This window comes from Ambystoma mexicanum, chromosome 6q (genome assembly GCF_040938575.1).
Source record: "Ambystoma mexicanum isolate Mex_15411 chromosome 6q, UKY_AmexF1_1, whole genome shotgun sequence".
In the NCBI taxonomy this organism is placed as follows: domain Eukaryota; kingdom Metazoa; phylum Chordata; class Amphibia; order Caudata; family Ambystomatidae; genus Ambystoma; species Ambystoma mexicanum.
In genome coordinates, this window is record NC_090937.1 from 403,505,139 (window position 1) to 403,532,436 (window position 27,298).

Sequence of the window (27,298 nt, forward strand, 5' to 3'; positions counted from 1 at the left end):
CCTCACAGTTGTGAAATCCAGTGCCGAATATGACCATATCTAAATCGTTCGCCTTCGGTTAGTGAGAATTGAGCCTTACATTCGGACACGAGAGAGGAGAGCCCTCCTGGTACAGCTGATGCAAGCTATGCAGACCCCCATTATGCCAATTTGAAAAACTATTCCCTAAGAATCCTGGGGAGAATTCTGCATTACCAAAGACTGGAGAGCACGGTCTTAAACCCGATTCACCCACTTCTTCATAAAAGCCACGTGCCAGTAATACAGCAAGATTTTTGTTGAGCTCAAGTGTGTGTCAGATCGGGGAGTTTAATATTGTCGATAAAGGGTAAGAAAGATAACCGGCAGGAGGAGTTGGCTTTCTCAAGAGCTACCCATCTGGGAGGGGACCTCCAAGCCAAAATGTGCGTAACCCGAGCAGCCACATAATACCTGAGGAGGCCCAGAGCCGCCATTGCTCCCCTCCGGGCATCGCTTAAAACCTCAGCTTTTGGAACTCTAGGCTTTTTGCCCACCCAGATAAATTGTAGGACGCTACGCTGCAGCATACGTACTTCAAGATTGGGTATCTTAACTAGCAAGGCTTGACAAAGATACAAGAATCTGGGTAAAAGATTCATTTTTACTGCAGCGATTCGTCCCATCAGTGATATTTCCTGCTTACTCCAACTTTTAAGATCTTCGGCAAGATCCTTAAGCAACCCTGGGAAGTTGACCCAATATACATCCTGCGGGGAAACAGGAATCCTCACCCCCAGGTACTCAATAGTGTCAGATGCCCACGGAATCGACAGGTGGATCTCGCAGCGGCAATGACTTGCTTGGGCAATTGCACACTATGGCAAGGATTTCTAGTAATTGACAGAGAAGCCAGTTCAAATCATCTTAATTCAGACATAACAGCCTCAAGGGAGGTTGGTATATTAGTTAACATGAGCAGGACAGCATCGGCATAAAGAGGCATTTTGTGTTGCACTCAAGCTACCTCAGTCCCTGTGATCTCCGAGTTGTCTCTGATCCTTTGCGCAAATGGCTCCATTACAAGAGCAAAAATCAAAGGAGACAGTGGACAACCCTGCTTAGTTCCATGAGCGATAGGGACAGGGGCAATTAACCCTTATTCGAGTAAAAGGTCAATGGTAGTTAGCCAACGGGGCAAATCCGAAAGCAAGCAGAACATCACAAAGGTAGGGCCAGTGCACTCTGTCGAATGCTTTAGTAGCATCCAGTGTGAGTACTCCCAAGGCAAGACTATCCCCTCCTGGCTAGGTCAAGGATTTCCAAGCCTCATCTGATGTTGTCTTGTGTGCTTCGCTTTGGAATAAACCCAGCCTGATCCGGATTTATCAGTTGGGGTAGAACCGTCCCCAACCTCGAGGCCAACACCTTAGAGTACAACTTGGCATCCAGGTTCAAAGAAATTGGCCTGTACGGGTGACAATCCTGTGTGGGATTCCCCAGCTTAAGTATTAAAATTGTAGTTGACTCCATCGAAGGAGTAACCCTCCCTAAATTCCGGGAACAAGTTGAATAAGTTAGTCAAAGGTTTGAGTAGTTGTGGTTGAAAAATCATATAAACGATGCTGAGAAACCATCCGGACTAGGGGTCCTGTGTTTAAGAGAAACTATTGCTATTGCCACCTCTTCCGTGGTTACAGGAGTATCTAAGGTCTCCTGACCAGTAGACGAGAGCCCGATTTGGTAGTCTGGCGTAAGTCGCAGAGATGGGGGGGGCGGGCCTGCTTCAGATTCTGTGGGTAAATATAATTCAGAAACCTTCCTTTTCGCCGATTCCTTGTACTGAATATTTATGTCTGAGTCTACCAGCACTGCTGTAGTATTTGTTGTATGTATGGCCTTCAATTTATGAACCAGAAATGTATTCACCATATTACCCATGGCATAATAAGATTGCTTAGCACGAATAATCGATTTGGCCGTATGTCCTGCTAAGTGTGCTTCTAGTTTATTTCGCGCTACCCGTAGGCCCTTCCTGGCCATGACAGAATTGAAATGCTTATGAAGCATTTCTGAAGCGCGCATCTCCCCCTAAAGTGCCTACCTTAGGGTTCTATTCCTATAAGTGCAAGCAGTTGTGTGAGCAATCAGTTCCCATCTAATCACTGCCTTCATAGGGTCGCATACCGTGGCAGTCGGAACGGTAGCAGTGCTATTTTCCCTAAAGAAATAAGTTATTGCTTTAGTTACGAGGTCCTTTGAACACCAAATCTGAGAGGGCCGGGTCGTGCAGCTTCCATGGGGGCTGCTAACGGGGGACAACCTATCAACTGAAAGTGTACACTCAACTGCTGTATGATCTGAGAGTACATGGGTAGCAATGAGTACCTCTGATACAAACGGAATCAGAAGGAACAAGTTACTTACCTGTAACTATTGTTCTCCAGAATGGGTCTGGCATGGATTCACATGCTCATGAATATTCCCCGTCGTCAGGCCGGGAATCAAAAAGAAAAAACAGTTTCACTTTCACTTACAAACTGTCTTTCTCCGATAAACCAATCACTGAGCTCTGGGTCATACTGCCCCCAGCCAATGACTGCCCTTCCCCCTAAGCCCCTCCTCTGGCAGCCATCTTCAGATTTAATAGCCCATAAAGTGGCAGTATGACCAAGAAGAGCCACAGAGGGACAGGAGGGAGGGTTTGCATGTGAATCCATGCCAGACCCATGCTGGAGAACAATAGTTGCAGGTAAGCAACTTGTTCCTTCTCCAGCATGGGGTCTGGCATGGATTCACATGCTCATGAATAAAGAATACATAGCAGTACAACATTACACAACCACAGGAGGTGGCAAGGCTCAACAGAAGCAAATACTCTTCCCTCCGGAACAGGCTCACCTTCAAGCGAACAGGTTTGCGTAGCACTGCTTGGCCAACCCTGGACTCCTCTCTGGAATCCCTGTGGACGCAGTAGAATCTTGTAAAGGTGTGCGTGGACCTCCACGTAGCAGCCCTGCAGATGTCCAGCAGGGGCACACCAGACAGGAACGCCGTCGTCGCAGCGATCGCTCTGGAAGAATGGGGTCTCGGACGGCCGGGCAGCGGTTGGTTTGACAACCAGTGACAGTGTGTGATGCAGCCGAGAGACACCTGGAGATGGAAGCCTTGGACAAGGCCTTCCTATGGTTCACAGGACCAAAGTTCATGAATGGTTGAGATGTCTTCCGGAAACACTTTGTGCGTACCACATAGAACTTCAGCGCACAAGCCACATCCAGTCAGTGCAAAGTCCTATTAGCTGGCGACAAAGGTTTTGGAAAAAACACAGGCAACACCAAAGGCTTGTTGAGGTGGAATTCCGACAGAACCTTTGGCATGAAGCAGGGGTGCATCCGCAGCACCATCGTTGTGTTGTGAAAAGTCAGCTAAGGTTGTTCGCAGGAAAGGACCTGGACCTCACCTACCCTCCTGGCAGAGGTGATGGCCACGAGAAAAGCTGTCTTCCACGAAAGGAACTTGAGAGGGGCCTGATGCATATGCTTGAAGGGAGCCCCCATGATCCTCGTCAGCACCATGTTGAGTTCACACGCCGGGGTAGGTGCCTTCTCCGGTGGTAATGATCGAAACAGTCATTTGAGGAACTCCTTGACTAGAAGGTGGGACCAAAGAGAAGACCGTCCTGGAGACCTGGTGTAGCGGGAGATAGCCGCCAGAAGCACCTTGATAGAGGCGTGCGTCTGCCCTGCCTTGACCAAGTACAAGTACGGAAGAATCTGCGGAGCTAAGATATTCAGAGGGTTGGTCTTCTGCGTCCGGCACCACGTTGCAAAATGTTTGCACTTGTGCCCTTAGCAATGAAGAGGCGACAATGCTCTGGCCCTGGTAAGGACCTCCCTGCAGTCTGCCGGCAGCTCGTACACTCCAAACCCTAAGGTTGCAGGAGCCAAGCCTTCAGGTTCAGCGATCCTGTGTCGTGATGTAGGATTGCGCTTCCTTCTCTGGTGAGCAGATCCAAACCACCTGCAGCTTGACTGGGGGTAACACTGACAGGCTGAGAAGATCCGGTTACCAAATCTGACTCGGCCACGCCGGGGCGATGAGGATCATCTTACATCGCCACCGTTTGAGTTGATTAATGACTCGCAGCTGGAGAGGCAACGGGGAAGGGGAATTCCGGCAGAACAGGCCTTCCCACAGAAAGGAAAACGCGTCCCCCATGCTCCACGGCTGGTGGAACCTTCTGGCGAATCTCTGTCATTTGGAATTCATCGCTGTCGCAAACAGATCGATCTGGGGTCTGCCTCATTTAAGGAAGAGGTTGTTCACTTGATCATGTCGAAGTTCCCACTTGTGGCAAGAGCGCAGCTCCCTGCTGAGGGAGTCGGCAAAGGTGTTCTTGACTCCAGCCAGGTGAAAAGGAATGAGGAACATCTCTTGGCTGACGGCCCAGTGCCACAAGTCCTGCGCCTCTCTGGAGAGCGCCGGGTATCTAGTACCTCATTGCTTCCTGATGTAGAACATCGTGGTGGTATTGTGCGTGAAGACCCTCACCACCTTGCCCTTGAGTGACAGAAGGAACGACTAGAGGACCCAGAACACTGCCCGCAGCTCCAGGACATTGATGTGGAGAGCCCTCTCCAATGGTAGCCACAGGCCTCTGGCGTGGAGACGTCCGGTGTGGGCTCCCCAGCCCTCCAGGGACGCGTCTGTGGTGACTGTCTCTTGGTATGGGGGGATCTGGAAATCCGTGCCCCCGGCAATGCTGGAGCGCACGCCCCACCACCTTATCGCTCGACGGAACTCCTCGTCGAGAACAATCTTGTCTGCAAAGCTTCCAGACACCTGGATCCACCAAGCGTCCAGGAATTCCTGAAGGGGTCCTATCTGCAACCTGCAGAGCCGGATCAGGTTAACGGCGCTGGTGGAGCTGCCGGCGCCGTTAACCCTCTACCGCCTCATTACGAGGTCTGCTCGTGAGTCCCTCTAAGGACGTCTGGTAAAACCAGGCGTCCTTAGTGTGACCCGCTAGCAGACCAGGATGCTTACAACAGGCCCGTCATTAACGGGCCAGTGGTTAGCATACTCCCTATTCCCATTGAGCCCTATGGGGGCTCAAATGGGAATGGGGATGTACCGGGTCCGGGTTCCTGGAATGGGGGAATACCGGGCCCTCCAAGGCCGGAATGGCCCGGTATTTCCCCATTCCAGGAACCCGGATCCGGTACCCGGTATGGCGGTAGCCATGCCGCTAAAAGCGGCATGGCTACCTCCATACTCGTAATGAGGCCCATGTCTTAATCCACTTAATCATATGAGATTGAAATACACCAGTTAAGGTCTAGGGGAGTTCTAACAAAACAGATAGGTCTTCACGGCCTTCTGGAATGCCGGAAAGGTTTTAATCTCACAGTTTTCTCTGGGTAGTTTATTCCATGCTCTTGGACCGTAGACGCCGAATCTGCGGTCCCCTTTGCTCATATACCTGGTGTGGTGTATATGAAGCAGATTTTGATCTGCTGAGCGCAGTTGTCAGGTAAGAACATGTCTCCTGATTTTATCTGATAGATATCTTGTTCCTGTCTTGTTAACACACCTATAAACCAAGCAGAGTACCTTAAACTCAATTATCTCCTTTACTGCCAGCCAATGTAGGGCTCTTCTTAAGTTAGAGGTTGGAGCTGATTTTTTACCTATACGCCAGCCTAACCGCTGCATTTTGGGCCACCTGCAGTCTTCGCAACTGATAGGCTGGTATACCCGACAGCAATACATTTCCATAGTCTAAGCTCGAGTTGACCAGAGTGCCAATGACTACCGCTCTGTCCTCATTCGCAATGAATGGTAGGATATGTTTCAGTAGGCGTAGTGAGTGGAAAGCTGCTTGTACCTTCGCACTAACTTGAGCTCCACTTCCCATGTTATCCTCCCAGACACAGCCTACATTTTTTATTTTCTTGGAGAAATTCAGCTGTGTCCCCAGGAAACATAGGGAGTGTAAATGCTCCCTCTGCAGATTGTGCTTTGAAGCGAATAGAGTCTTTTCTGTTTTGCTGACATTCAGCAGTAGCTGGATCGCACACATCCAAGCCTGTATTTCTTGTAGGCACCGGTCAACTATTTCGTACTTCTCCTCTAGATTCTGTATCCTCAAGAACACCTGCGTATGAGTGAAACTGTATGCCGTGCTTCCTCAGAATGTCCATGAGTAGTTTAACATATAAATTAAAAAGCAGTGGGGAGAGGGATGTCATGAACCATCAGACATGCCCCTTCTGGACCTCCTGGTCCTTGACGCGTCGGGGCTTACACTCTGTACTACTTCCAACATGGCCGTACACACAGAACGCTGCCTACCAGTCTTCACGTCCGAGGCAGCATGTTCTATAAAATGGCCATGCCGCCGCGGCCCGCGCGTCTCAACGCTACTGTTGCTGTGGCTAGACGTGTGCTCTGAAGTTCGCCTTGCGGAATTCTGTAGTTTCCTGATTCCTAGACCCTCCGCTTTCCCTTCTATCCTCCCTCCTCCTATTTAGCCTTCTTCCCGTATTCCGTGCACCCGCCTCCGAGTGCACTTCTCCTTTCCTGGTCTTCCTGGAGTTTCCACATTTTTTCCCGGACGTTAAAGCTGAACGAACACTGGAAGCCGAAGACGGCAGAGCAGGCTTGTACAAGACCCGATCCGTACGGAAGAAAACTCCTCTGGATTCCATCAAGCAGCGAAAGCAGGTGAGAAAGGGGGAAACCTGTGACAAGGGACGATCCCTGCAGGACTCCACAGCTTTGTAATCCTGAATCTAACAAGAAATCTCCAAATCCTACTCTTTGTTCTCTTCTAGAGAGAAAAGATTCTAACCATTGAAGAGCTTGTTTCCCTACTCCACCCACTTCTCTCAGACGTTTCAGCAGGGTCCCATGGACAACCGTATCAAAGACGGAGGACAGGTCCAACATGACCAACAGGGACACGCCCCCCCTGATCCGCTGTCTCCAATAGATAGTCCCAGACCGTCAGCAACGCCATCTCCATCCCAAAACCTGGTCGGAAGCCGGATTGCAGTGGATTGCAGATTCTCCTGATCCAGATGTTCCTGCAGCTGAGCTGTCACAATGTTTTCCAGAATTTTCGATGGCCATGACAATCCTGCCATTGGCCTGTAATTCTGGAAATTCTTAGGGTCTAAATTTGTTTTTTTTTAGCAGTGGCGTGACCACAGATTTCTTCAGAATCATCGGTACTACCCCTGATGTAAGAGATTTGTTAACAAATTTTGTGATAAATGGGGTAATATCTGGAGCTATTAGTTTAGCTACTGAAGATAGAATAACGAAGAGTACATCATTAGTAGCCTTCAACGCGGAGAGCAAGGTGCAGACCCTTTCCTCAGATACTTTCGTAAACATAAATAGCTTCTGATCCGCCCCAGTGTCTTCATCATGAGATATGCATTCTGGGCTAATCTCCTCTGTTACTTCCAGATCCTCTTGGGGATGTAATGGTTTAATTTCCATAATCTTTCCTTGTATTAGCTCTATTTTATTTATAAAGTAATTATTAAAAGCAGCCGCCTGTGCTTGTGATGATTCAGGTGCTGCTGACGCACACCCAGGATTTGCTAACTGGGAAATAGCAGCGTACAATTCCTGTGGCCTGTTCATGACTTTGTCAATTTTCCCTGTTATAAATTTAGCTTTGGCATCAAAAATGGCTTTTCCATATTCTCTTCAGGCGCTCTTGACCTGTTCTAAAATGCTCTCTGTACGATGTCTTCTCCATTTTTTTCTCGAAAGATCTCACCTGTACCCTTTTCTTGGCCAAATCTGGCGAAAACCAGGGGTTACATGGCTTTGTTTTGTTGGAGAGGGGCCTGTACATTAAATAGCATAGCCATGATTTACATGCCTTTATTGAAGAACTCCTCACATGGAAGAGCCTCTTCAATCTGTGCCAAAGCATGTTTCAGAGTTTCCCCTGAGATTTTCAATAAATCTTTCAGCTTGTGGAACTCCCCCATCCAATTTTCCGTGTGCACTTCCAGAGTTTTCTTATGCATTCTCAGTTCAAATACTATGGCATAGTGGTCTGTCCATGATATTGCGATTGTCTCAACATAACAAATTATCTTCCCTCGATATAGCAGGACATCAAGACAATGGTCCTGGCAATGTGAGGGGGATGATGCTAAAAGTTCCAAAGCATGGGCTTCCAGGGTCTCCTTTAATTCTCTCCCATCCCCAGATGTCACCTCCTCAGCCCATATATTGAAGTCCCCCAAACATAACAGCTTGTCATGCTTATTCCCCGTGTCTGCCAGAAAGAATTCTAATTTCTCCAGGAAAGCCTGTGCTGGGCCAGGAGGTCGATAACCAAAGAGAATTTTTATAGTTTTATTTGGAGAACACTGAATAGAAGCATGCCCCATCTGACTTGATGGTCCGCACCGTGGCAGTCTTCAGTGTCAACAGCCATTGCACCTTGCCCAGCATGGCCACTATCCTCTCTTCCAAGGGGGCGGTCAGGCAGGAGACCAAGTTGAGCCTGGCCCCCAGAAATAGCACGTTCTGCGATAGTATCAAGCAGGTATTTGGATAGTTGACGGAGAACCCCAGATCTGTCAGCAGCTGGACGGTCCTCTCTGTGTGTTGAACTGCTACTTCCCTGGACTTGGCGCGGATGAGTCAGTCATCAAGGTACGTGTACACATGTATCCCTTGTAGGCGCAGATGGGCCGCCACTGGTGCCATGCACTTTTGTGAACACCCTGGGTGCCGAATTCAGTCTGAAGGGAAGGGCCTTGAACTGGTAGTGCCTTCCCTGTACTACGAAGCACAGGACCTTCCGATGCTTCTCGTGAATGGGGATGTGGAAGTATGCATCCTCCAGATCCAGCGACGACAAGAAGTCCTCTTCCTCCAGTTGGCCAAGCACGTGCTGCAACATGACCATCATGAACTTTTGGGACTTGAGGTATTTGTTAAGGCGCCGCAAGTCTAGAATGGGCCTCCAGCCCCCAGTCTTCTTCAACAAGAAGTATCTGCAGTAGACTGCGGAGCCCGCAGTCACATCGGAACCAGCTCTATAGCCCCCTTTTTTAATATGGCCCGTACTTCCCGCAGGAGCGGAGGGATGTGCTGCTCCTGCCGGGCCACCAGTGGTATCCGCGGACACTTCTGCTGGAACTCTAGAGAGTGTCCGTGGGTGGGAGCGTCCAGCACCAATCGGTCGGTGGAGATCTTTTCCCACTCGCTGGACCAGGTCAGCCCCTTTTGCCTTCGAAAGGGCGGTCGCCACCAGCTCGATCCTCAAGGATGACTTAGTCTGGACCACCTGGGCCTTCAGGGGCAGGTTGGACACCTTTCCATGCGCCTTGGTCTTCTCCGGCTTTTCCCACAGCTTCCCTGGGTTAACCGATTTCCTCTTTGAGGAGGAGCTGGAGCTATGACTAGCGATGGAGGCAGATGGCGAAGATGAACGTGCGCTGCGTATCGTGGTACCCACTTGTGCGGAAACCCAGATGGAAACAAACTTGCGGTACTTGGCCTTGTCTTGGGCCCCCGCGGATCGAGCACCCTCAAAGGACTTAGGAGCCAGCTCTTTGGACCGGCCGGTCCTGGGTAAGGCATGCCCCTGCTTGCCGCACAGGGTAGAGGCCTTGGCGTTAAGCCATGCCACCAACCTACTGTGACTGTCCTTGATGGTTCGCTTGGAGAACCCAAGGCAGATTTCACAATATGCTTCGCTGTGGTCCGGATGGAGACAGTAGAGGCACTGAGAGTGTTTGTCCTCCACAAACAAGTTCCTCAATCCGCAGCTGGAGCAGAGCTTGAAGAGGGAGCCTCCCTCATTCTTCTCCTCCGACATGGTCCGGAGTGCGATGTAGGCCCAATGGCGTTCTGGAATCTTCCATGAAACTCTTTCATGAAATTCTTGCCCTTAAGGGGCGTTGAAAGACGCCGACAAACAGATCCCTGCTTGCCGGTCAAAGGAAAGAAAGAACACACAGGCTCTATTTGACAACGATAGAAACTTTTTATCGAAAAAGCGCAAAAACGTAGAAAAGCTCTCTGAGCACAACACGAGGACTCCCAACACTTGAACGTGTGGTAAAAATGTGAAGATGGCTGCCAGTGGAGGGGCTTAGGGAGAGGGCAGTCATTGGCTGGGGACAGTATGACCCAGAGCTCAGTGTTTGGTGTATAGAAGAAAGACAGTTTGTAAGTGCAAGTCAAACAGTTTATTCTTTTACCGAGGATTCCCGGACTGACAACAGGGAATATTCACGAGCATGTGAATCCATGCCAGAACCCATGCTGGAGAAAGGAAGATATGAGCCAGAGATTGATCCTTGAGAAAGTCCTATATGCGTGTAAAATGTGTGTTGTCAAGTGTTGTTGTAGCCTCCACAAGTAAACCAGATTCATTTCCCTCAGAACTTTAATTAAAGACTGGGCCAGTTTAAAGTCTGTAGCAGAGGGTGGGTGTGATTAATCATGGGGTCAGGTACTACATTATAATCCCCCTACCCCCACCACCAAGATCACTTGTCCATCTGCAAAAGCAGTCCTTTCCGACAGAAAGTCCACCAGGAATCCACCCTGCTTCTCACTGGCGGAATAAAGAGATATGACAGTAAACAGATGACCGCCTAACAAGCCCTTGACCCCCTATAAAATGACCCCCCCCCGGGTCATTCTTCTCTCCCAACTCAACAAAGATCCCTGTTCCACCTTTATTAGTACTGAAATAGGCAAGATATTGTTTAGCAAAGTGTCTATTGCGCAGTCTACGAAAATCAGTGTGACACAGGTGCGTCTCCTGTAACAAGGCTATGGAACATTCCTGGTCCCTCAATCTCTGCAACACAGATTTAAGGGGGAGTTCAATCCGTGCACATTAAGAGCAAGTTCTTTAACTCTGGCCCAACGGGGAGTCCGCTAACACGACCTCAGTGATAAGTGGAAATAAGAGATAAGCTTAAACTAAGCAGGTGTCACACTCTACAAGTAGCGAACTGATCATGACTCTTACCATCCCGCATCCAATTTTACCTCAACATTTACGAGAACCCTTCCAAAAAGGCCCATCCCACACCCACCAACAAGAAAGACTTGTATAAAAATAAAAACGGTTCAGAAAAGGAGCTATTATCACAGACCGGGGCTATTGCCTGATATCGCCAGACCAAAACACAGTTACAAATCAATAGAGAGAATATTCATGCCATCGCCAAGTCCATCCGCTCACAGAGTCTAGATCGTCCAAACAGTTAAAGTGAGGAGAACCATCTTGAGGAAACCTGTGGAGAACCATCTCCGGTTCCGGAAGCACCTCAAGACCTTCCTCTTTGCTTCTGCCTTTGCCCCCCCTGTCCCCTGCTGATTCTACATTCCCTCGGCACCATGCACCTGGCCACCCTCTTTCCTCCGGGCCCAGGTACCTGCTCCTCTTGCCACCCGCATGCACTGCCTCCGAGCCACCCCTTGCACTGGGGTCTGTATCTGTACCCATACAGCCCCTACCCCTTTGTTTTGTTCTTCCTGCACTTATCAGACCTACCCAGCCTGCTGCCTTAAACCCAGCACTGCCACTTGCTGGCTGCACTCCCTCTGTTTGTTTCCTTTTTATTTATTAATTTATTTATTATTATTTGTTTTTTTTCCTCCTTGCTCCGCACTCTCCTTTTGATCCCCCTTCCATGCACTTCTCCCTCTCCCCCTCTACCATGCACTTACTCGTTCTCAATGTCACTGGGCCTAGTAAGATCGTTGTTTTTGTTTCTCCTCTGTTCCCCTTCCCTTGCCTTGTCACGCTCTGAAACACTTGTGTATGAGCGCGATAGAAATAAAATATCAATTTCAATTTCAACCAGAACCTATAGAGATAAGTAAAAAAAAAAAGCATCCAGAACTACTTCACCTGCGTGGGGCCAATCACCTTCATTTTACTCCCGAGTGGCCCCCAGGGTTTCGTGCCTTACCAGCTCTTGACCACAATCGCCTCTGTGGCTTAGGGACCCATCCTCATGAGGGCCAGATGGCCATGATGACAGTAAATCCTAAGCATCCCGATGTGATGTTATTGACCAATGTTTCCCCTCCATAGTGAAGAACAGAGCAGTGGAGAAGCCCCATCTGAAATGAATACCATTCTCCCTGAGCCACACAGTAAGTGGACAAAGCATCCTGCGCCTCTGGATTGTGAAAGTCGCCAGATCCTGGGATATCTGAAGGTCGGCACCCCGAAAAGTGAAGGCTGGTCTGCACGTGCTGCTTCCATGATGCACTGCTTAAACGTGAGGAAATTGACACTACTGAGAACATCAGGTGGCTGGCTTGATCCATCCGAGAGAGACCCTCAAAGACTATGGGTATGGTTCAGTTCCACCTTGGCATCCTCAGACAGTCAGAGAGGAGACCGGAAGAAGGTGCAGACCTAATTCAGCAAATCTGAGTCACTTACAGATCTAGGTATGCTGCGTAGCCTGACATTGTTACGTCGTGAATGATTGTCGATGTCCTCCTGCTTGTGTTCCAGGGCCTCACACCTCGGAAGGCATTGGTAAACATCGCAAGACTCCAAGGTTTGCTCAGAAAGAGTCCTCAATGTCCCTAATACACTGTTCTGCCTCCGTCACGCGTTTGTCAATTGTCACAACTTTAGAGGAGAGCTCGGCAACACTGTTTTGGAGTGCCCGCTTCAGTTCCCTCAGCAGGTTAGCCAGATCCGGTTTGGTAGCTGGTAGAGCCATGTCCTCTCCCCTCTCCTGGGGACACTGCACCAGCAGGACAGCGTTGTCAATCTTCTTAGGTCCTTCACAGGCATGTACCAAGCATGCAATATCACCATCTGTAGGGGTATTTCCCCTCTTTGCCATCACAGCCTCCAGGTAACAAATCCAGGGACCGCAGGTAGCCCAAGCTCCAATAAAGAAAGATCAGGCAGTATGTGATCTGTGCACAGGGACTGAGGGGTCTTAACTACAATGCTCGTGAAGAGAGATAAGGCAGCATGTAATCCATGCACAGGGACTCCAACAGATACCACTATCACCCATGTAGTAAGAGTCACCGCACACCCAGGCACCACACACCTAGGACCAACCAAAGCCCTCAAGGAGATGCTCCGTATGCATCAAGCAATGAGTCAGGCATCTGGCAAGTCCTCACGGGAAGCCTCCAACTGCCAGAGCACTCACCAGCTGGGCAGAAAGCATGTAATTCAAGGCAGCTCCCAAAGGAAGAGAGGAGAAAGATGCAGAGAAAAAACAACAGGTACCCCAAAGGAAAAGCTTGGGTCAGACAGCTTAGTGCAAGTTACAGTCCCAGACCCACGCATCTCTACCCTGGAGAAGAGGGTCAGCTGCTCAGTTTATGGCGAGCAAGGGTTGCAGGCGCCATGTTGGAGTTGGTGTGGTCCCCGCTCCGCTGATTCCAGGATTCCCAACCCTGTCCAGCGAGGGCTGCGGGTGCCGAAACTCGGTCCCTGCATGCCTCGAGGCTTCACCTAGCCAGAGTGAGGATTTCTAGGCTCTGGCGACACTTATGACGGCGCCATTAACACTGAAGGCCCGGCGATGTCCGGAGACTGTTAAGGAGGCATCCGTGTGTGGGCCTCCTAAGCCACACCCCCCTCAATAACTTTTAAACATGTTTCACAATGGATATTTAAGAAGCAAATGGTTGTAAATTTGTACCAATACGCATCTTTTTTTTATTTTGGATAAAATCTTATTATTGGTTCACGGTCTGCTACAGAAATAGAGAATTTCACCTTTGGCTCTTACCCACCTTTAAAGACAGCAAAGATCAAAAGAAAAAAACCTCTCCAAACATCAACCATGCCACCCAACGTTGCTAATCCATACAGTGACTAAACCAGTTTCACATTTTAGAAAGAAATCAACACAGAAATTCTCACCACATTAAACAACTATTCCAAGGTCAAAAATGAGGTAGAAGGGATTAAGGAAAAAGAGTTATGAAGGAAAAAAGGCAAGGCACTTAAACCTTTCCTGGAAGAAGAGGAACAACAAAAAGAACAGGAACATAAACATACCCGTACAGCCATACCCCCCACTTGCTGAAGTTAGTGTCTGTGCTACACTTCATAGCCACGGGCACATACCAACACACTGTGGGTGAACTGCATGGAATATTGCAACCCTGTTTTTCGCGTGTCCTGTTTCAGGTTGGAGACCACATCATCCTACTCAGGACTGCTGACCAGGTCAATGCCACTAAAATTGCCTTCCATGCCCTTGCAGGCATGACTGGATCTCTCTTCTGCCTTTGACATAGTCAACCATGCCATCCTGCTCAGCTGTCTCCGTGATCACTGATCAGGCCCTGGCTTGGCTGACCTCTCTCCTCTCCGATCGACACTCCCAGGTCTAACTAGGATCCTTGCTCTCCTCTATCTCTACCTGTGGTGTTCCCCAGGGGTCTAACCTCTCTCCCTGGCTGTTCAATTAATACCTGGCACTTCTTGCCCACCGCATTGCTGCTCTCTGCCCGAACTTTCAGTGCTATGTGGATGACACTCATTTCAGGCTCCCTTCTGCCACCTCTTCTCCCTTTCTCATCTCTGACTGTCTGTCCGCTATCCAGGTGTGGTGCGTCGCCAACGACATCTGCCTTAATGCCAGTAAGACGGAGATTCTCCTCATCGGCACACCTGCTCCCTCCTTTACTGTCGCTCTCTGGCCAGCCTCTCTTGGACCTCTTTCTGCTCCCACCTGTGAGGCTAAAAACCTCGGGGTCATCTTCGACTCCCCACTCTCCTCTTCTCCTGACATCTCTGACATCTCTAAGAAGTCACACTACCAGCTGCACCTCCTCAGAGGTATTCTTCCTTTCCTCTCCTTCTTCCAGAAGTTCACTGTCTCTAGAGCTCTGGTTCTCTCTAGGCTGCACTACTGCCTCTTTCTTAATCTGCCTGCTTCTACTCTGCGCCCTCTGCAACTCATCCAGAACAGGACTGCAAGGCTTGTCTTTGGCCTCAAGCCCAGGGATCGTATCTCTCCAGGACTGAAATCTCTGCAATGGCTCCCAGTGGCTGCGAGGATTAAGTTGAAAACCCTCTGCATTGTCCACAAGGCATTCTGAGGCTTGGGGCCTCAATACCTTCAACTCTCTCTTCCTAAATATCTTCCTTGTCGAGCTCCTCGCTCACCCGCCTCGAACTCCCTCAGGGTCAGTCGCTTCTCCAAGCAACGAGTTTGTGGTAAATCTCTTTCTTCTGCTGGGGCCTCCCTCTGGAACAGCCTCCCTGAAACTTGAGGAGAACGAGCTCCAGTTCCGGAAGGACCTCAAGATCTTCCTCTTTGATTCTTTTCTCCCCCTTTCCCCTGCTGAACTCCTGACTGAAACTGCATTGGTCACCTGGCTACCCTCTGATCTCGGGCCCAGGTACCCTCCCCCGCCAGTTGCACACCTGCACTGCCTCCCAGGCAACAGCTGCACTTGGGTGGCTGTTTCTGTATCCCTACAGTCCCCTACAAGCTCTTGACACTTGATGTCTGCACTTACCCCTGCACTTGCCACAAGCTGGCTGCACTTTTACCTTTTTTTTAAATTTAATTTATTTTTTACTGTGGATCCTATGTATTGCACAGCCACCTCCTCCCCCGCACTTTTCCCTTTCCCCCCTCCCCTGCACTTACGCGATCTCAATGTCACCTGGCCTAGTAAGACCATTGTCTTTGTTTTCCCTTTGTTTCCCCTCCCTTGCCTAATCGCGCCTTGAAACACTTGTGTATAGGCGCGTTATAAATCCCATATTATATCATAGGTGTATTGGACGGAATACATGTGGAGCTGGTGGCCAGGCATGCTGTGGAGGCAGTCTACTGGAACAGAAAACTATCACTCACTGAACATGCAGATGGTGTGTGATGCCCGCCACCTTATCACCCACTGCTGTGCCAGATGTCCTGGTTCAACCCATGACTCCACGGTGCTGCGCAACTCCACGCTGCCTGGGTACATGGCACGTCACAGTTGACTGTGTAACTGGATGCTGGGTGAATGTAACTACAAGGGCATGTGCACTGTTGAATTATGGGCAGGTATAACACCGATCAGCAGTGGCTGTGCGCAGTGTATGCATTCCTTTATTTGTTGTTCAAATATTCTGCGCTCATGCAATTAGCAAAACACCCTGAAAGCGCACAGAGGGCAGACAGGGTGGGTAAAGGGGAAGGTAGACCATGAATTAGAGCAAGGATCAATAATTGCTACAATAGTGCAACAAGTAATGATAAAAAAAAGTAAGGGTAGACAAACCTACTATTGCTAGTGAGTGCATTGAACGTGCAAGTGTAGAGGGGGAAATCAAGGTGCAACACAGTAATAGCATGCGTGAGTGCAAGGGCTTGACATGTGTGTCTCAATTGAAGAAAATGATCCAGTGCATGCGTAACAACATCCATTCCGTACACCAATACGAAAATCACTACATGTACCAGAACGCACCCAACCAAAGTGACAAAAAAGAAGCACAAACACAGTCAAGAAAACCCACACCACCTGATGCAAAGACAGAGAATAGATATGCTCCCACCCACATACCACCATTGGCCTGCACGCCAATTACCCAGGTCCCCTGCCTGTTAGAAGTGCACAATCACATATGCTTTGGATTGGAATTTTAAATGATTCACAGTACATATCTATGATTTAGTGCCACGGACATAATAGTATTATTGCATTGTAACACAATTATAACACATACATCAGTTCCCTTTGTGTGAGTTGTACTGAAAGGGTCAGAGGTCATGTTAGCTGCTGCAAAATGGGCCAATTCATGGTCTCCTGTCATGTGAGCCTAGGATGGAAATAGGGTTCAGCTTGGAGTCCTAGAACAACGATAGTGAGAGCCTGCACTCCCATATATTCCCACAGACAAGGATACTTTGCAAGGCCAATTTCTAAAACAATCTTCATGGCAGAAGCCATGGTTGATGAGAGATGCTGGGCTAATTGGGTGGGGAGGTAATGTCCAGTCCACCTCCTGGCACCTGGGTTTGAGTTTACGTGCTGATAAGTGAATCGAATGTTACAGACATGGCACGAGCGTGCCAACCAATTGTAGAGGGCCTTATAGTTTGAAGACCAATGATAAACTGTGTACTTTACAAGTTTTAAGAGGTAGGCATAAGTTTTCCACCTGACAGTGGGCAGCAAATCCCAATCCTAGTCCCTATGCAATGTATACTTACTTGTTCCCCTTAAGCCTATCACAGCCTTTGATAGATTTCCTATTATTTCCCATGCAGTATGACATCACGTCTGACGTATTCTTTGCATATAAGGATGTTTTTTTGAGAAAATCGTCAAGAGCCTGAGCGAACGTCCGTTGATGTCCGTTGTAACCGCCCTGTTTTGGATAATTGTTAATAAAACAGTACCTTTGCCATCTTCCCGAGTTGGTTCCATTATTTGGACTCAGAATTATTCTGCAACCCCATCCATTGCATGCACGTTACTAAAGAGCCATATGCTCATGTGGTAGCGGTGCGGATGGTTGAAAAAGATCCAAACTAGTTTGTCTCCAGTGTTTCAGACGATCCGGCATCGTCCGCCATTAGCCGGAAGATCACAGGGTTTCCTGTGGGGAGCGGCGGATAGAATTAAATTTGCAATAGGTGTGTTTGGGCCATGATATCTTGCACCCCCACTATCAAAAGGTATCCGGGCGTCCAGGGAGGGGTTAGATTGTGCATCTACATTGATTGGGAACAGATTAAACATAAAACAGGATGACCACTTGTGTCAGTGTGAGTTTACCCCAGGGAGGTAGGGGATGCGAATTACCATAGGTGTGTTCAGGCCATGATATATTGCACCCCCCACAATCAAAAGGTATGGGGGTGTTCCGGGAGGGGCAATGGGACGCCTCTACATTGGTTAGGACCAGAGTAAACATAAAACAGGATGACCACTTGCGCTAGTGTGAAATACTACAAGAGAAATAGGGGATGCGAATTACCATAGGTGTGTTCAGGCCATGACATCTTGCACCCCCCACAATCAAAAGGTATGGGGGTGTTCCGGGAGGGGCAATGGGACGCCTCTACATTGGTTAGGACCAGAGTAAATATAAAACAGGATGACCAAATGCGCTAGTGTGAGTTTACCCCAGGGAGGTAGGGGATGCGAACTACCATAGGTGTGTTCAGGCCATGACATCTTGCACCCCCCACAATCAAAAGGTATGGGGGTGTCCAGGGAGGGGTTAGATGGTGCATCTACATTGATTGGGACCAGAGTAAACATAAAACAGGATGACCATTTGCACTAGTGTGAATAGCCCCAAGAGAAATAGGGGATGCAAATTACCACATGTGCATTCAGGCCATGATATCTTGCACCCCCCACAATCAAAAGGCATGGGGACTCCAGGGAGGGGTTAGACTGTGCATCTACATTGATTGGAACCAGATTAAACATAAAACAGGATGACCACGTGCGCTAGTGTGAGTTAACCCCAGGGAGGTAGGGGATGCAAACTACCATAGGTGCATTCAGGCCATGACATCTTGCACCCCCCACAATCAAAAGGCATAGGGGTCTCCAGGGAGGGGCTAGGAGACGCCTCTATATTGGTTAGGACCAGATTAATCATACAGCAGGATGACCACGTGCGCTAGTGTGAGTTAACCCCAGGGAGGTAGGGGATGCGAATTACCATAGGTGTGTTCAGGCCATGATATCTTGCACCCCCACAATCAAAAGGCATGGGGGTCTCCAGGAAGGGGTTAGATGGTGCCTCTACATTGATTGGGACCAGAATAAACATAAAACAGGATGACCACTTGCACTAGTGTGAATAGCCCCAAGAGAAATAGGGGGTGCAAATTACCATAGGTGCATTCAGGCCATGATATCTTGCACCCCCCACAATCAAAAGGCATGGGGGTCTCCAGGGAAGGGTTAGATGGTGCATCTACATTGATTGGGACCAGATTAAACATAAAACAGGATGACCAAATGCGCTAGTGTGAGTTTACCCCAGGGAGGTAGGGGATGCGAACTACCATAGGTGTGTTCAGGCCATGACATCTTGCACCCCCACAATCAAAAGGTATGGGGGTGTCCAGGGAGGGGCTAGGTGATGCCTCTACATTGATTGGGACCAGATTAAACATACAGCAGGATGACCACGTGTGCTACTGTGAGTTAACCCCAGGGAGGTAGGGAATGCGAATTACCATAGTTGTGTTCAGGCCATGATATCTTGCACCCCCCACCAATCAAAAGGCATGGGGGTCTCCAGGGAGGGGTTGGATGGTGCATCTACATTGATTGGGACCAGAGTAAACATAAAACAGGATGACCATTTGCACTAGTGTGAATAGCCCCAAGAGAAATAGGGGATGCAAATTACCACAGGTGCATTCAGGCCATGATATATTGCACCCCCCACAATCAAAAGGCATGGGGACTCCAGGGAGGGGTTAGACTGTGCATCTACATTGATTGGAACCAGATTAAACATAAAACAGGATGACCACGTGCGCTAGTGTGAGTTAACCCCAGGGAGGTAGGGGATGCAAACTACCATAGGTGCATTCAGGCCATGACATCTTGCACCCCCCACAATCAAAAGGTATGGGGGTGTCCAGGGAGGGGCTAGGTGATGACTCTACATTGATTGGGACCAGATTAAACATACAGCCGGATGACCACGTGCGCTAGTGTGAGTTAACCCCAGGGAGGTAGGGGATGCGAACTACCATAGGTGCATTCAGGCCATGACATCTTGCACCCCCCACAATCAAAAGGTATGGGGGTGTCCAGGGAGGGGTTAGATGGTGCATCTACATTGATTGGGACCAGATTAAACATAAAACAGGATGACCACTTGCACTAGTGTGAATAGCCCCAAGAGAAATAGGGGATGCAAATTACCATAGGTGCATTCAGGCCATGATATCTTGCACCCCCCACAATCAAAAGGTATGGGGGTGTTCCGGGAGGCGGTAGATGGTGCCTCTACATTGGTTGGGACCAGATTAAACATAAAACAGGATGACCACTTGCGTCAGTGTGAGTTAACCCCAGTGAGGTAGGGGATGCAAACTACCATAGGTGCATTCAGGCCATGATATCTTGCACCCCCCACAATTAAAAGGTATGGGGGTGTCCAGGGAGGGGTTAGATGGTGCATCTACATTGATTGGGACCAGATTAAACATAAAACAGGATGACCACTTGCACTAGTGTGAATAGCCCCAAGAGAAATAGGGGATGCAAATTACCATAGGTGCATTCAGGCCATGATATCTTGCATCCCCCACAATCAAAATGTATGGGGGTGTTCCGGGAGGGGGTAGATGGTGCCTCTACATTTGTAGGGACCAGATTAAACATAAAATAGGATGACCACTTGCGCTAGTGTGAATAGCCCCAAGAGAAATAGGGGATGCAAATTACCATAGGTGCATTCAGGCCATGATATCTTGCACCCCCCACAATCAAAAGGTACGGGGGTGTCCAGGGAGGGGTTAGACTGTGCATCTACATTGATTGGAACCAGATTAAACATAAAACAGGATGACCACGTGCGCTAGTGTGAGTTAACCCCAGGGAGGTAGGGGATGCAAACTACCATAGGTGCATTCAGGCCATGACATCTTGCACCCCCCACAATCAAAAGGTATGGGGGTGTCCAGGGAGGGGCTAGGTGATGTCTCTACATTGATTGGGACCAGATTAAACATACAGCCGGATGACCACGTGCGCTAGTGTGAGTTAACCCCAGTGAGGTAGGGGATGCAAACTACCATAGGTGCATTCAGGCCATGACATCTTGCACCCCCGACAATCAAAAGGTATGGGGGTGTCCAGGGAGGGGTTAGATGGTGCCTCTACATTGATTGGGACCAGATTAAACATAAAACAGGATGACCACTTGCACTAGTGTGAATAGCCCCAAGAGAAATAGGGGATGCAAATTACCATAGGTGCATTCAGGCCATGATATCTTGCACCCCCCACAATCAAAAGGTATTGGGGTGTTCCGGGAGGGGGTAGATGGTGCCTCTACATTTGTTGGGACCAGATTAAACATAAAACAGGATGACCACTTGCGCTAGTGTGAATAGCCCCAAGAGAAATAGGGGATGCAAATTACCATAGGTGCATTCAGGCCATGATATCTTGCACCCCCCACAATCAAAAGGCATGGTGGTCTCCAGGGAGGGGTTAGATGGTGCATCTACATTGGTTGGGACCAGATTAAACATAAAACAGGATGACCACTTGCGTCAGTGTGAGTTAACCCCAGGGAGGTAGGGGATGCAACCTACCATAGGTGCATTCAGGCCATGATATCTTGCACCCCCCACAATCGAAAGGTATGGGGGTGTTCCGGGAGGCGGTAGATGGTGCCTCTACATTGGTTGGGACCAGATTAAACATAAACCAGGATGACCACTTGCGCTAGTGTCAATAGCCCCAAGAGAAATAGGGGATGCAAATTACCATAGGTGCATTCAGGCCATGATATCTTGCACCCCCCACAATCAAAAGGCATAGGGGTCTCCAGGGAGGGGCTAGGAGACGCCTCTATATTGGTTAGGACCAGATTAATCATACAGCAGGATGACCACGTGCGCTAGTGTGAGTTAACCCCAGGGAGGTAGGGGATGCGAATTACCATAGGTGTGTTCAGGCCATGATATCTTGCACCCCCACAATCAAAAGGCATGGGGGTCTCCAGGAAGGGGTTAGATGGTGCCTCTACATTGATTGGGACCAGAATAAACATAAAACAGGATGACCACTTGCACTAGTGTGAATAGCCCCAAGAGAAATAGGGGGTGCAAATTACCATAGGTGCATTCAGGCCATGATATCTTGCACCCCCCACAATCAAAAGGCATGGGGGTCTCCAGGGAAGGGTTAGATGGTGCATCTACATTGATTGGGACCAGATTAAACATAAAACAGGATGACCAAATGCGCTAGTGTGAGTTTACCCCAGGGAGGTAGGGGATGCGAACTACCATAGGTGTGTTCAGGCCATGACATCTTGCACCCCCACAATCAAAAGGTATGGGGGTGTCCAGGGAGGGGCTAGGTGATGCCTCTACATTGATTGGGACCAGATTAAACATACAGCAGGATGACCACGTGTGCTACTGTGAGTTAACCCCAGGGAGGTAGGGAATGCGAATTACCATAGTTGTGTTCAGGCCATGATATCTTGCACCCCCCACCAATCAAAAGGCATGGGGGTCTCCAGGGAGGGGTTGGATGGTGCATCTACATTGATTGGGACCAGAGTAAACATAAAACAGGATGACCATTTGCACTAGTGTGAATAGCCCCAAGAGAAATAGGGGATGCAAATTACCACAGGTGCATTCAGGCCATGATATATTGCACCCCCCACAATCAAAAGGCATGGGGACTCCAGGGAGGGGTTAGACTGTGCATCTACATTGATTGGAACCAGATTAAACATAAAACAGGATGACCACGTGCGCTAGTGTGAGTTAACCCCAGGGAGGTAGGGGATGCAAACTACCATAGGTGCATTCAGGCCATGACATCTTGCACCCCCCACAATCAAAAGGTATGGGGGTGTCCAGGGAGGGGCTAGGTGATGACTCTACATTGATTGGGACCAGATTAAACATACAGCCGGATGACCACGTGCGCTAGTGTGAGTTAACCCCAGGGAGGTAGGGGATGCGAACTACCATAGGTGCATTCAGGCCATGACATCTTGCACCCCCCACAATCAAAAGGTATGGGGGTGTCCAGGGAGGGGTTAGATGGTGCATCTACATTGATTGGGACCAGATTAAACATAAAACAGGATGACCACTTGCACTAGTGTGAATAGCCCCAAGAGAAATAGGGGATGCAAATTACCATAGGTGCATTCAGGCCATGATATCTTGCACCCCCCACAATCAAAAGGCATGGTGGTCTCCAGGGAGGGGTTAGATGGTGCATCTACATTGGTTGGGACCAGATTAAACATAAAACAGGATGACCACTTGCGTCAGTGTGAGTTAACCCCAGGGAGGTAGGGGATGCAACCTACCATAGGTGCATTCAGGCCATGATATCTTGCACCCCCCACAATCGAAAGGTATGGGGGTGTTCCGGGAGGGGTTAGGGGACACCTCTACATTGGTTAGGACCAGAGTAAACATAAACCAGGATGACCACTTGCGCTAGTGTCAATAGCCCCAAGAGAAATAGGGGATGCAAATTACCATAGGTGCATTCAGGCCATGATATCTTGCACCCCCCACAATCAAAAGGCATAGGGGTCTCCAGGGAGGGGCTAGGGGACGCCTCTATATTGGTTAGGACCAGATTAAACATACAGCAGGATGACCACGTGTACTAGTGTGAGTTAACCCCAGGGAGGTAGGGGATGCGAACTACCATAGGTGTATTCAGGCCATGATATCTTGCACCCCCCACAATCGAAAGGTATGGGGGTGTTCCGGGAGGGGTTAGAGGATGCCTCTACATTGGTTAGGACCAGAGTAAACATAAACCAGGATGACCATTGCACTAGTGTGAATAGCCCCAAGAGAAATAGGGGATGCAAATTACCATAGGTGCATTCAGGCCATGATATCTTGCACCCCCCACAATCAAAAGGTATGGGGGTGTTCCGGGAGGGGCTAGGGGGATGCCTCTATATTGGTTAGGACCAGAGTAAACATAAAACAGGATGACCACGTGCGCTAGTGTGAATTACCCCAAGAGAAATAGGGGATGCAAATTACCATAGGTGCATTCAGGCCATGATATCTTGCACCCCCCACAATCAAAAGTTATGGGGGTGTTCCGGGAGGGGGTAGATGGTGCCTCTACATTTGTTGGGACCAGATTAAACATAAAACAGGATGACCACTTGCGCTAGTGTGAATAGCCCCAAGAGAAATAGGGGATGCAAATTACCATAGGTGCATTCAGGCCATGATATCTCGCACCCCCCACAATCAAAAGGCATGGTGGTCTCCAGGGAGGGGTTAGATGGTACATCTACATTGGTTGGGACCAGATTAAACATAAAAAAGGATGACCACTTGCGTCAGTGTGAGTTAACCCCAGGGAGGTAGGGGATGCAACCTACCATAGGTGCATTCAGGCCAGGATATCTTGCACCCCCCACAATCGAAAGGTATGGGGGTGTTCCAGGAGGGGTTAGGGGACACCTCTACATTGGTTGGGACCAGATTAAACATAAAACAGGATGACCACTTGCGTCAGTGTGAGTTAACCCCAGGGAGGTAGGGGATGCGAACTACCATGGGTGTACTCAGGCCATGATATCTTGCACCCCCCACAATCAAAAGGTATGGGGGTGTCCAGGGCGATGTTAGATGGTGCCTCTACTTCGTTTGGGACCAGATTAAACATAAAACAGGATGACCACTTTTGTTAGTGTGAGCTAACCCCAGGGAGGCAGGGGATGCAAAATGACCATAAGTGCATTCAGGCCATGATATCTTGCACCCCCACAATCAAAGGGTATGGAGGTATCCAGGGAAGGGCTAGGTGGTGCCTCTACATCATTTGGGACCAGAGTAAACATAAAACAGGATGTGTGTTACAGGTTTTGTGAATTACCATAGTTGCGTTCAGGCCATGATATCATGCACCCCAACAATGAAAAGGTATGGGGGTGTCAAGGGAGGAGGTAGGTGGTGCCGATACATTGGTAGGGACCAGATTAAACGTTAAACAGGATGACGACTTGTGTCATTGTGAGTTAACCCCAGGGAGACGGGATGCAAATTACCATAATACATGTAGGGGGGCTGATCGTGTCTCTCCCAGCATATATATGAGGTGAAAATGGGGTTGAAATAAAAAAGTCAACATTTTGGGGGTCATAGTAATTGGGGCACAGTAATCAGATAGATCTGTCTTGGAAGCAGACACAGAATTGATAGTTGTAGCTGTAAGGGGAAGGGGATCTTTCGGTTGGAAATGCCCCATTGTAGTGTGTGATGGCTGACTGCACGCTGAAGAACAGCGCTGCTGAGGACAAAAGGAAAGGAATTGCACAGACTCTCACCAGTCTGCATTTCATCCCCATACAAACAGCCCAAACTTTAGGTAGGGGGCTTGAGCCTCATTAACCCAGTGGTGTTGTAGCCATGACATAGCGCAGCCCATACCAGTCACTTGCAGCAGTGTGTGATAATGTGCACAGTTTACCAAGCCACGGGTGAACAGGGAGCTTAACACCAATTACGTAAAATACTGTTGACTTCCCTTCCCAATAACACATGCTGAAGGGAGACCCTACCATGCACCCCCCTGCATTATGACAGAGTTGTGTGACTGAGCCCAACCTCCCCCTTTATCCTTAAGAGAGACTCCTGCAGTGATTCCTCGTGCTTTGATGTTGGAATCAAATAAAGAAAGGTTAATTATGCCATAAAAAATGTTTAAGCGGCCCATCTACTGTAACAGTACAAACTTTCTTATTATTATACCATTTAAAATAATAACATGTGCGCCCTATCTGCTGTCACAGTACAACCTTTCTTATTTTGGCTGTAGTGTGATGTTGGAATAAAATATAGAAAGGTTAATTATGCCATAAAACATGTTTAAGTGCCCCATCTACTGTAACAGTACAACCTTTCTTATTATTATACCATTTAAAATAATAACATGTGCGCAAATGTACAACTGAGCGAATGCTAGGCTCCCAGACTTTGCACAGTATTAAAAAAAAAAACAACATGGGAAGCCGTATATTATACCATACTGTATGATATTCGGCTTCCCATGACAGAGTGAAGGCCCTGAAACAACGCCCACCTGGTAGCTCTGGCCAATCCCTGAACAGAGATGTTGGAGGGCGGGCTGTAGGCGGGCTATAACATTAGCTTTTCATTTCGGGCTGCATGTATGGCTGTAGCCATCAAGTGGGCGTGACTCCGAAGATTGCCGAACACTGCCTCCCACAATCTACCATGGGAGGCAGGATAGCATACAACACCGGCATGCACGATTCCACATCAGCAAGTCTTACTGAGGAGACACACTTGTTTAACCCTTCAGCGGATCAGGCTTGAGGATCTGAGATATGCCGGGAGGATAGCTTAGTGTAGCGACCCGCCCACCCTATACCGGGATCACCCAGTGACAATAATAAAGCTGCAGTCACGCAGCAGCAGACAGGGTCCGGAGCACCGGACTCGGTCACCTGAGCTGGGGGCACCCAGCTGACAGCAGCCACAACTCTGGCGGCACCCAGGCCAGGGCTGCAACACAGGCCGTGATCACACGGCAGGACAGACAGAAAGAACACACAGAGTCAGAGTTGTCACTTCCTGCTGCAGTTCCTCTCACGTGCCAGCAGAGCGCCTTTTATTGGGAGGAATCATGACAAAGTCATGACTCGTTTTCTTAAAGGGGCACTACGCCCACAGTTACATGGCCACTACACAACACTTAGGGGCAACGCAGAGGATAGCTCAGGGGCAACGTGTTCGCCTTGGAAGCAAGAAGATGCGGAGCAATACAGGTTTGTGCAAAAACTGGGACTAGGTTTTACTACCGCAGTACGGCTCCCGCAATAGGTGGTACTTGTCAAGTGCAATAGCTAGCGTTCACATATTGTTTTTTAATTGGGTTATTTATAGCGCGCTCAATGTCTAGCGATGTCTAAGCACGGACCCAGGGATAGGACCTGTATTGCTCTGCATCGTCTTGCTTCCAAGGCGAGCATGTTGCCCCTGAGCTATCCTCTGAGTTGTCATGATTAACCCCACCCGCTTTCCAATCCCATCTTCTTACAAAATGTGGAATGCAGAGAGAGAAAGCACACAGGAAGAGCAGATGGAGGTGGGGAAGAGGTGCTACTGGGGATACTAATTATAGTGGGGAAAACCGACATTCTCCCCTCCAGTTTCCAGCAGCACCATTCTGGGGTGAGTGGAAATGCTGCAGGGGAAATGGCCTGCTTCCCAGCAGCAAAAGCTGCATAAAACTACCGTTTACATAGAAACATGTGCTCCAGTGGCACTGCAAGCATTTTCTAAAAGACTGCCACCTTTCTAGTTTAAGAAAGTTTTCTTAAGCTTTCATTAAACTAGAAAAGTGGTGCTGCAGTCTCAGAAATACCATTTTTATCAAGGAAAATGTGTGAAGCAGCGTTTAACAGCACCTCACCAGTGTTGTATTTTACCTCCTCTTATTGATGTGCTAAAGCTGTGCTCTTGAGAGCAGAATCCCCTCTTAGTGCCAGCCCTGCATTCCTCATAGTTGTTAAGGCTGTTGGCAAGCAGTAAATCAAGCACATGCTAAAGTCCTAGCTCTGATGCCAGACCCACATTAGCTCTTT